The sequence below is a fragment of the Lytechinus pictus genome, unplaced genomic scaffold, assembly GCF_037042905.1.
Source record: "Lytechinus pictus isolate F3 Inbred unplaced genomic scaffold, Lp3.0 scaffold_20, whole genome shotgun sequence".
In the NCBI taxonomy this organism is placed as follows: domain Eukaryota; kingdom Metazoa; phylum Echinodermata; class Echinoidea; order Temnopleuroida; family Toxopneustidae; genus Lytechinus; species Lytechinus pictus.
The window spans coordinates 15,192,679-15,205,692 of NW_026974141.1; positions in this window are offsets into that span (position 1 = coordinate 15,192,679).

Sequence of the window (13,014 nt, forward strand, 5' to 3'; positions counted from 1 at the left end):
GAATGTATCGTGAATTCTTACACTAAATTTTAGAACTGAAAAAAAAAAGTGGAACCTGGTAAAGAGATATGAGTGCTATGTATTCATTCAGAAATGTAAACCAAAGTTACGAGTACATAACACCTAAAATCTAATATAATATACAAATTAACAACATTAGAGCTCTTAAAATACAGAAACTACAACTTTGAAAAGCTAGTCCTACAGCCATCAAAGGTTTACCGAGGTGAATGTGATAATTCAAGGGAGCGTTTCACCAACACTTTCATTGCCAGATCTGACAATTTTCCTTGAATTTGATTGGCTGACAAGCATTGTTACAATGGTAATTATGGAGTAAAAATAGAAGAAGTAAATGTTCCCCGGACAGGCATTCAATAATTGGTGTAAGGTTGTGAAAATATAAGTGCCTTTAGGGGTACAAATAGAGTTCCAAGCAGCAACTCAGTACCCAATCCAGCGTCAACAAAAAAAAGGATAAATAGCAAAACCCCTGGGGGGGGGGGCACTTACATTGACGAGTGGATACCATGCGCGACCAAAAAACACGTAAAAAGGATGTCTTTTTCAAGATAGGGCACGTTACGTACGTAACGTAATAAGGGTATCAAAAACGCTAAAATAATGAAAAAAGGGTATCTATTTTCGCTAGGAAAGCTACGTGTTTAGGGTTGTTAATTTTACGAGGGTGTAAAAAATGTTTTATAAAGGATGTACTTTGGCACCAAGAGTCAACACTACGTGTTTAGAGTACTAGTAGCCGATTTGCGCTAGATGTGGGAGATGGGGCTGCACTAAACCCAATGATGTAGGTAAAGGTAAAACCGACTACCGACGTCCGTGACATAACAATAAAAATATCGCTGTACTGGTTTAGGGGGTCAATTCAGGGAAAATTTGCCAAGAGTATCGTTTTGTTTTCAATACTTGTTAAGGGTAGGGTTTCACACGGCAATACTTGTTAAGGGGTGCATTTTCAGAATATGGAAAATACGTGTTTAGGGTTCTTTTCGAGACCCCATGGTCGCGCATGGTATCCACTCGTCAATGGAAAAGGCAAACAAACTGAACTGAATTTGAACATAATATCTGGTAGTGCACTGAATTTAATCTCAGTGCTACTTTGTTCGGCTCAACTCTGAAGCTTAACAAAATGCATATTTACATCTTTGAATAAGCATCAACCAACCAAACCAAAGAGAATATCAGGATTACGTGACGGTTAAGAAGAGCCAATGAGAAATAAGAGAGTGAAGGTGAAAATGGATGTGATCAGTGAATACCTGCATAGAGAAGGAATGGAGATGACTAGATAAGTAGGACAGTGACTGATGTGATGAATAAGAACAAAGTATCTGTAGAAACGGCACAGATTTAACTGAACTGAGCAGATATCAAACAAAAGCAAATTCAAATCCGCAATGAGCCTTCCTACACTTGACTTGCGACTTGTGTTAATAAATATTCTCTGGATGAAATGATACGACATAAAAGAAATCCGATGTACATCCAGAACTTCGGTTCGACCAATGTGCCATTTCGCCAATGTCGAATTAAATGTTGTGCAAACGCAGACATACATATGCATATCTGTAAACTGATAGCATGGATAAGCCATTGCCTTAGTAACCAATGAGTAGGCCTGCATTGGCTATACATACTGGTGGGTGTTTCATAAAGCTGTTCGTAAGTAAAGAGCGACTTTAAGAACGACTGGTGATCCTTTCTTCTGGTAAACGACCCCCTGGTGTCTTTTGGCCTAATGGTATATCACCTTATATGATTCCGAAGGTCAAAGCAATAGTTTGGTCCATTACACCAAGTTCTTCCTCAGCCTCATCCACGTCTATGCTTGGGATCGCATTGGGGTCTCTCGGCATTCTCAAAGCAAAATTCAACGCATTGCCCTCATTCTTCCTGTCCTCCAAATAGAACAAGAAAGTAAACAGAAAAGGATTCAAAACCGCCTTCACTGTGATCAGAAACATGACTGCCCAAGAAAAAAGCGATTTAGGTAGAACGCCCGTTTGGTACCCAAAACCAGCAAAGAGTACATGCAGGCAACCAAGAAAAGATGTCCATGAGGATGAGGAATGAAATTCGGAAAGTGGCCCTGTGAAGAAGGTGCCGTTCATCTACTTTGGGAACATCATCAGCCAATGTTTCAGTAGGATGGCCTGGTTCACTTTCGGATGGGCTATCAAGAATGGAATCAGGGGAAGTAGGGACTGTGTTAGGGATCGCTGAACGTGAGGATAAGTTACTAGCAGGACCGTCAGATCTTGGATATCCTGGAGCAGATGCTGTTATGGCTGTTGGTGATGCTGTCATGGGTGTTTCAGATGCCGAAATCTCTGTGTTGTCAGATGCTGTAATGGGTATGAGGGGTATTGCAAAGGGTGTATCAAATGCTGGAGACGGTGTGTTGTCAGCTGAGGCAGAGGGCAATGTGGGAAGTCTGGGAGAAAGTATAGTAGCAGGCTTTATACCTGTTGCAGTGTCAAAGTCCAATTGGGAATCGAGTTTGGCCTGTGAATTTGAAGGGGTGCGCGAGGTAAGACCCACAGACGAACCAGAATCTTGAATGGTATCGCCTTTGTCATCACTTTTCGCACCATGTATTGTAAAAGCTATGGTATCATGATCAGTAACATTAGCATGTTCGTCATGAGGTGCAATGCATGGTGTGGTGTCAGCTATGGTACTTGGTGATGTTCCTGGTATGTTAAGGCCGATATCAGATTCAGCATTACCTGACTGAATACTCCGCCATTTTCTTACCAGCATCACTATATTAGAAATTTCAGTGATGAGAGATGACAGAAGGTTCCAAGCGAGAAGCATGTAGACCGTTGAAGTAATTGGGACATAAGGCATATCAGTATCCTCCAGTGTGTAAGAGGACCCAAGAACAGATCCGTTGACAGACCTGGTAATGGTGAGGGAGCCAGTGTCTTGGGGCTCAGAGTGGAAGAATACAGGGATACAAAACTGAGCCAGTCCAAATCTCTTGTCAGTGTTCTCGCTAATGACCGTGATCAAGACACTAGTCACCATTGTCCACAGCCAACACATCGCAAGCATGAGACCAGAGGCGACGAACGTTACTCGTCCGCGAGGAGTGGCTGTACAAATCAATCTCTCGATCGTACTGAGGACTATCGTAATAGCGGACGCCTCGTTAGCAACCCAACCAATCAACCTGGCGAACGAACACCTACCGGACTTGGGCCATACATCCGCAATCAGGAAGTGGTCTTTGCCATTTTGGACATCCGCGGATGTGATCAAGACCATGTATATACCCATAAAAAGGTCTGCCACGGCTTGTCCGATCAAGAATCTGTTGGTCACCTCAGCCACCTTTAGTTTGTTGTCTATCAAGCGAAGTAGGATGACGACAGCGTTTCCTGTGAGAGCCGAGGATGATAATACCCAAGCTAGTATAGTCAATGTACGACCAGGCAAGAGCTTACCACATCTTTCATTAGGGCCAGGTGAAGATGTTTTGATGCACTTTGCATTTACAGCATCTTTCAGAAGACAGCATATGTGATAGTCTGAGGTGGATCTATAAGAACAACACGTGACACGTGACGTAAGTAAGACTAAAATAATTAAAATATATTTCTCATGATATGAACATTTGGATCATTTGATGATTTGTTGATTTTCCTTTTTCAAGTTAAGGGTCAGATTCGTCTCAATTCAATTCATTTTGTATTTTGGTTTCTAAACTCCTCAAAAAAAGTTTGGAAATCTGAATTTGATCGATAATCCCTCCTCGGTTTTAGTAAATATCAATGTGTTATTGATTTTTAATGTATAGAGCATTTAATTTTCTTTAAAATTATACCCTACATGATATGATTATAGTTCACATGGAGGTGCAGTGCCTTGAAATGTGGGGGCAAGGTCAAAATTCAAAAGTTGCAAAATGATACAATATTGAAAGTCACTGTTTCTTTTTTCAGTGGTGATGAGTGAGTTTCTCAGCGGCTTCTTTTAATTATTTTCATGCACCTTAACATTATCATTAACATGGAATCAAACACACATCTGCACAAGCAAACACATAACAAACAGACAAACATGCATGAGTATTTCAAACCACGACTCAAACCATGTTATCTCACAGAACCATCACTACAGAAGCAGGGGCTTGATTTGGATGGATTTTCATCTCTAGATCTATTGACACAGACAAAAGAATCATGTTCTGTATTGATCCTTCATGACTATTTCTGCTCGTTTTGCAGCTTTTCAATTCAGACCTCACCCAACACTTTTGAATCCTGGTCTTTTCGTGATGACATGATCATAACAAGCATGGTATCATTTTAAAGAAAATTAAATGATCTTTTGAATTATATAAAATATGCATTGCGTAAAATTGGGAGTTGGGAGAAATTAATGGCCAAACTCAGATTTCCAAACTTTTTTTGCTCGTTTTGCAGCTTTTCAATTCAGACCTCATCCAACACTTTTAAATCCTGCTCTTTTCGTGATGGTATGATTATAGTAAGCATGGTATCATTTTTAAAGAAAATTAAATGATCTTTTGAATGATTTAAAATATGCATTGTGTGAAATTGGGAGTTTGGAGTAATTAATGGCCAAACACAGATTTCCAAACTTTTTTTGAGGGGTTTAGTATCTTTCATTTGGTGTTACCACTAGATATATATAACTTGCAGACACGCTGGAACAAGTCATTCTTCAATATTAGAGCAACACGAATATATAGTAAGTTTGAAATTATTTATTTAGTTCTAATGTAGTGTAATGAGTTCAACAACAGATGCGGAACATGAGTGGGTTGACAAAAATAAGTATCATGTCGTCCTTCCAAGCTGTAAACAATAATGAATAATATACGCTGGTCAAGTCTGAAAAAAAAATGATGCAACATGTAGTTTCCATAACGTTGTTATTCCTTTCTCTTGATTATTATGAACTACACCTAGGCACTGTTTTCAAGATTTTGCTACATCAATTATGAATTTATGCTATGGAATCAAACAGATACACCTTTCGATAAATAACATGATTTTTTTATTCCGCTGAACTTACATAAATTGAAGGGATTCCAAACCATTCAAGATATTGGCTGTGAGAGGTGACGAGAGCTGTTCATTGCCCATCAATCTTTGATAAAATGACACGAAAACATGTAAGATTATATATATATATATATATATATATATATTGGTATGTTATTGACGTAATAGGGTGAAGATGATTTCACAATAAACAGTGCGTTCATAATGTGTTCACATGGTGAACTATCGTTCACAAAATAAACATCCATAAGCAAAATCAGAAATTGTGTCAATAATGCACTTTATGATGAAAAGTTGATTACGGCCCTTTGCATAAAAGGTACTATTATAGTAACTTTTCCATCGAATGGTTGGTAACTTCCCTGAAATACTTGATTGTGATTTGCTGATTAGCAGGACAGTTTATTGAATGGTACAGTTAATATATAATAATTTTTATGTGACGGAGCCCCGGAAAGGTGTGCTACAAGGCGCTTTACAAGCACCGCTATTGTTCATTATTTTTATGACATAAATTCTGCTTTTGATAAGTGCGAAATTCTTCTTTATGTAGAGGACATGGTCATTCATTACTCTCATAAAAAACAAGAACTGGAAAATGTCCTAACTAAAGAGTCCAAAAGCCTGGTGGACTGAACGAATAATAACAACATAAAGATCAATTACGACAAAATCTTATGCCTGTTACTTGGAACAGATAACATGCTTTAATAAAAGGCTCTTTTGTATATAAAATAAAAAAAAACAAGTAGAAAGATTTTAAATAATTTGGTTTTTCATGTACACGATAAGTTAAGATGGGATGTCCACATTGAAGAGAATTGTAACAAGATCAGCAAAATTGCCAATTATTAAGGTCGATCAAAACAACATGTAAACATGTCTGAACAGGAATGAATTCGTAAATCCATTCCATAACCTAATTTTGATTAAGGAGATGTAATTTCACAAGTTCAGAAAATTAAAACAGAGCAATTCGAATAATAACCAAAGATATGGGTCCAATGGATGCTTCTACTAGGCAAATTCACAGCTGTCTTGACTGGCAAACCATATTATATAAGTTTTTTAATCATATTTTATCAGAAGTAAAATCGTATTATGATATGGAAAAGTATTTATATAAAACAAATTTAAAAGAAAATAAATTCACAAAAAGGTGGTCAGTTTTTATTTTGCTAAACTAAGTCTCTCAGATAAGAATCCATTACTAGTACTTGTACGGATATTTTTAACACCTTGCAAGTTTTTTTAAACAAATGATTTTTAAACAATTTTATGGAATACTGTATAATTAAGTTTAAATTTTATGACATATACTGTGTTGATTATTCAATTATTTACTGAGGAAAAATGTGTATTATATTGATTTCCAATAAACGAACCATGTGGAAGGGTAAAAAATAAAACATATATATGAATATGATTCACAGTATCAAAATGCTCAAAATTAAGTATGTGAAGATAATGTCACATTTTGGACACCTCGATCGTCTGAATGTTCACGGTGTGTTCACATAGTGGGCTATGTGATGATATGTGATTGACACTGTTAACATGCTCCAATTTAACACTGTATGAATGTAATTTCACACTGTAAACTCCTTTTCATACACCTCTGGGTGTTCACTGTGTGTTTACGTAGTTGACAATGCGAATATGTGATTTAAGCACTGTTAATACGCTCAAATTTAACATTGTAATTTCTGACAGAGCGCTCGCATTTTTCTCCACACTGTCAATAAACAGTGGGAAAAAACCTAAGACACACTGTGACCGTATTTTCTTTCAAGTAGAACATAATTCAAAATACATACAATTAAGGGCTGAAATTGACTTCATTATGAGAAGAAAAAACAAAAAACAAAAACTTACAAATACTGAAGATTATTCAGAGCGGCAAAGGCCCCATCATCAATACGTATAATGTTATTGGAGGTCAGATTCCTGTAAGATTGAAAAGAATCAACTGAAGATATACAGAAAAGGGTAATAGCATTTCGTCGAAAAGTATACCAACGTATAAACACTACAAACTATTTTTGCAGTGTTGAAATAAGTAAAAACGAGAGGGATGATTATATCCACTGGGCTAAACCCTTCTACGTCATTCTATGCAACAAGACATACGAAATAAATAATAATAATAATGATAATAATAATAATATATAATGAAATATTACAGGCTTAAGGAATAAGTGTTACAGTAGAAAAAAAATCTTACAATAGTTGCAATAGATGAAAGAATTTGCCTCGATTTAGTTCTTCGATGCCATTTGACTCTAAATTTCTGTAAAATAGAAAGATAATAGTAATAAAAATAGTAATAATAATAATGATAAAAGAAATAATAGCTGGATCTACATAGTGCTTTGGTCTGAGGACACAAAGCGCTGCTATCATTACCCCGGCTTTAGCTCGAGCTACCATCACTGGCGCTCAGTTCATTCAAGGAATTATTCCTGCCGGGTACCCATTCACCTCACCTGGGTTGAGTGCAGCACAGTGTGGATAAATTTCATGCTGAAGGAAAACAGTAACACACCATGGCTAGGATTCGAACCCACGACCAGCTGTTTGAAAGGTGAGAGTCAGAACCACTAGACCACGACGCGCCCACAATGTATTGTTGACACTCATAAATTAATCTACATCATTAAGAATAAACCTATGAATAGAGACTATATTTATATATATATATATATACATTGTGAGTAAAAATAAAGGCAATTCACAAATTCTCAATTTAAGGGAAAATGTTATGAACACATAATCATTATGGCCAGAAAAAAGGATCTGCTCCAAAATAATTTGAGGCCATATTTATGTGGTGTGTCTTAACGCTTTGACAATCAGTAGGTATTTTTTGCAGTAAACTTTTGATTTTCGCCAAAGTAAGGCATGACTGCAATTAACGTATCCAGATGTCAATGACGTAATAGGGTTGCATTAAAATCCATTGCAAGAAACCTTTTCAAGCATTATCATTAGAATTGTTTAATAAACCCTTTTTAGTATCACTTCTCAATTTCATTAAATAAGGATTTGCAAATTTGTTTACAAACTCATAACACCATTGGCATTTGGATTCATTCATTGCAGCCATACCTAACTTTGGCTCAAATTGAACTTTACATCATGTTAAAAAAATACCTCTTGATTATCCACGCGTTAACACATACCTCATAAATATATTATCAAATTACTTGGGTGAAATTAATCTTTCCGGTCATATATACATATTTATGACATATTTTTCCTTACATTTTGGATATGTAGGTGTCGATTTTTTTTTACTCACAGAGTATATTCGAGGTAGCGTAAAAGACTACTAGTAGTTGCTAAACACACAAATACACAATTTGATACCAAAAACAATAAATATTATGATGATGATGATAAAAATAATAAGAATTCGAAGTTATATCTTAAAAAGTAAATTCATAATTTTTCCTATGTAAAAAATTCAGATTCATTACGGACAGGGCCATCGAAAATATTTGATCTCTTTCTCTTGCAGTATTGTGTCACCAATAGATTTGATAGGATTTTTTATTTCAAAATTTTACCAGTTTCCAATGTAACGTTAAGGTATTTGCGACAGAAACGTTATTGTGGTCTCATGTTTTGTCTAGTTTTATAATTCTTATGTGTCTTATTGTGTTTTGCTGAATCATGTCTTTTTTTTTCTTTTCAATAACTTCGATATTTGTTATCCAATTTTAATCAAATTTTCAGCATTTTGCTTTGTGAATTTTACTCTATTTTTTAAATATAAATATTTTCAGCCCGGAGCATCCCTTTAAGCAAAAGTATTGAACATTATAATTTTCTATTGCTATTGTTTGAAAACTTGAACATTGGGTGTCGTGGTCTAGTGGCCATGGCTCTCGTCTAACAATCTGACGGACGTGGGTTCGATTCCAATCCATGTATAGTGTTTTCCTTCAGAAAGAAATTTATCTCAACCCAGGTGAGGTAAATGGGTACCAGGTGGGAATTTATTCATTGAGACGCAGAGCGTGTAACAACCGTTCTGATAAAGCCAGGGTAATTATGCTGCATTAATGTAGTACGCTTATAGAGACTTCTGATAAAGTGTAAAGCGCTATATATAAGCATGTATAATAATTATTACTACCGTTGGGATTTTTAAATCTTCCGTTTAAATTTTTTTAATCTTAAAAAATATGCGATCACTTAAGAATGTTTCATGATATTTGTACAGGTTACTCATTTTTTTTTACTGTACAATTGAGGTATAATATTGTGTTAAAGATTCAATAAAAACAAAACATGACTAAAGACGTCTTTTTAGATAAAATATAATACATACAAAGTTTTCAGTTTTGTCAACCCAATGAAGGGACTTCTTTCATTAAGAGGAAGAGCATTATGACTCAGGTCTCTGAAAAGTTAAAGATAGAAAAAAGTAATAATTTATCAATAGTGCATTACATATATAGATCTCTAAAGACAATGAGCTATGAATAGCAACTAGTAGAGGTAGTAGTAGTAGTAGGAGTAGTAGTAGGAGTAGTATAGTAATAGTAGTACTCAACATGTATAGTATTAGTAGTCAGAAATAGTAGTCGTCGTCGTTTTAGTAGTAGTAGTAGTAGTAATAGTAGTAATAGTAGAAGGAGTAGTAGTAGTAGTAGTAGTAGTAGTAGTAGTAGTAGTAGTCGTAGTAGTAGTAGTAGTAGTAGTAGTAGTAGTAGTAGTAGTAGTAGTAGTAGTAGTAGTAGTAAGAGTAGTAGTAGCAGCAGAAGTAGGCCCAAAAGTACTGGTGGTGGTGTGGGGGTGGGGGTGGTGGCAGTAGTAGTAGTAGTACCGTATTAGTATTAGTAGCAGTAGTAGTAATAGTAGTAGTAATAGAAGAATAAATTAGCAGTCGTCCATAAATGATTAGTATTAAGAGTTAAAGACTTACAAATGTTGTAGCATTGTGGTGGCGTGGAACGCTCTATTTGTGGCAGAGATCCTGTTTTGACGAAGATTCCTAGCATTTTTACAACAAAGAAAGGGAAAACATCAAGGGGTTGTTACGACAGGAGCCCGTTGAAAACAAAGTGTTGCGTTTAATCTCAATATAAAATTTAAGTGCGTCTGATTGGCATAATGTCAAGTTGGGTTGATTTTCTGTGATGGGCCCCGGCCGTTTTAAGCCAGGGTTACACTAAAACCGAGTTCTCCCGAATAAATTCGGACCGATTTTGCCCGAATATGGCCTAATCCGGATTGATTCGGTGGAATTTGAACCTCAGGGAGCTCCTCGAATAGAGACGAATGGGTCCCGAATAGGTCCCGATTAAGCGCAGAATTGGTCCTAATCAATTTTTGTCATACAGAATAAAGCCGAATGCCACCCGAATAGTGTCAAGAATCGAGCCAAACGCGGCAAGAATTGAGCCGAATGACGACCCGAATCGGAACGAATATGACGCGAATGGGTCCCGAATAGCTTCCAATTAAGTGCAGAATTGGCCCGAATCGATTGTTTTCATACAGAATAAAGCCGAATGCCTCTCGAATAGTGTCAAGAATCGAGCAAAACGCGGCCAAAATTTAGCCGAATGACGACCCGAATCGGAACGAATAAGACCGAATGCGCCCAGACTACTCCGAATGCCTCCCCTAATCCAACCGAATGTCATCCGAATACATCCCAACTGTGCCCCAAATTAAATTTGTTGTGGCCTCATTGGGGAGCATTTTAGAGGATATTCGGCTGGTTTTAACATTTCAAAACGAGTCGAATTCCTCAGCGAATTTTTGCGAATCCTTCCCGAATTTTCTCGCATTCGTGGAGGGAGAACAGAATACTGCCGAAACCACCCGAAGACGTGTATTTGGATGGATTCGCAGCTGATTCGGTATAGATGTAACACTGGTGTTAACCATGTATGTCGACATACTGTCCGTGCGACCAGCCGTTTATTTTTTATTTTTTCATTTTAATCTCATAGCTATAGGCTAATATCCAACATTCCGTTCTTGACATCAAGATTTGCATTTTGTTAACCTTGCAAAAATATCAAGTAATCAAATTCTTTGTATAAAGAATCATTTACGCTTTTAACAAAGTGCGATTCTTCATATCAAGATGTGGGAATAAGAAAAAAGCTAGCAATAGCATACATGGCAACAAATCGTTCTATAAATTGGAAAGGTTAATATTTAGGGTGTAAATTATTCTGATATTGATTCTAAATATATTCAAGAATTTACTTGAGTCTCTTAAAATTGGGGCAAGTATTGACAAACTGCATTTTGGAAACTGTTGTTAAGATCGAGCCCCCCCCCCCTCTCAAAAAAGATCTGCAAAATAATAACATGAAGAGAAATGTAATAGCTCCTGTTGTATTTTCTGAATGCTAAATATGAATTTCAAATTAGTTTGGTGTTGCGACGTACCACATCTTTAGCTGATATTGGTTTCAAAATTTTCGAGTTTTTAATTTTTTTTTTCAAAAATGTTCTCCGAGTGTTTGCTAACTACACAATAGGGCACAAGCCTTGAAGTCTGAATGAAAATCAAGAAAGAAGCAAAGAAAAATAATGAAGAGAGTCTCCCTTTTATTTAATAGACAGGTTTCGCATTGATAATAACACTAATAGTAATGATAATGGTGACGGTCCTGATAATAATAAGGACATATAATAATCATAATACTAATAACTTAATAATAATAATATTGACGATTGTTGCTTCTGATGATGATTTCAATAGTTATGATAATGATGATGATAAGAATACTGATATTAATTACAATAACAATGATCAAAGAATCATCATCATCATCATCATCATTTTCATCATCATCATCATCACCATCATCACCATCATCATCATCATCATCATCATCATCATCATCATCATCATCATTTTCATCATCATCATCATCATCATCATCAATCACCATCATCATCATCATCATCATCATCATTTTCATCATCATCATCATCATCATCATCATCAATCACCATCATCATCATCATCATCATCACCATCATCATCATCATCATCATCATCATCATTTTCATCATCATCATCATCATCATCATCATCATCATCATCATCATCATCAATCACCATCATCATCATCATCATCATCATCATCATCACCATCATCATCATCATCATCATCATCACCATCATCATCATCAATCATCATCATCATCATCATCATCATCATCATCATCACCATCATCATCATCATCATCATCACCATCATCATCATCAATCACCATCACCATCATCATCATCAATCACCATCATCATCATCATCAATCATCAATCACCATCACCATCATCATCATCAATCACCATCATCATCATCATCATCATCATCACCATCATCATCATCATCACCATCATCATCATCAATCACCATCACCATCATCATCATCAATCACCATCATCATCATCATCAATCATCAATCACCATCATCATCATCATCATCATCAATCATCATCATCATCACCATCATCATCATCAATCACCATCATCATCATCATCATCATCAATCATCAATCACCATCACCATCATCATCATCAATCACCATCATCACCATCATCATCATCATCATCATCATCATCATCATCATCATCATCATTTTCATCATCATCATCATCATCATCATCAATCACCATCATCATCATCATCATCATCATCATTTTCATCATCATCATCATCATCATCATCATCATCATCAATCACCATCATCATCATCATCATCATCACCATCATCATCATCATCATCATCATCATCATTTTCATCATCATCATCATCATCATCATCATCATCATCATCATCATCATCAATCACCATCATCATCATCATCATCATCATCATCATCACCATCATCATCATCATCATCATCATCACCATCATCATCATCAATCATCATCATCATCATCATCATCATCATCATCATCACCATCA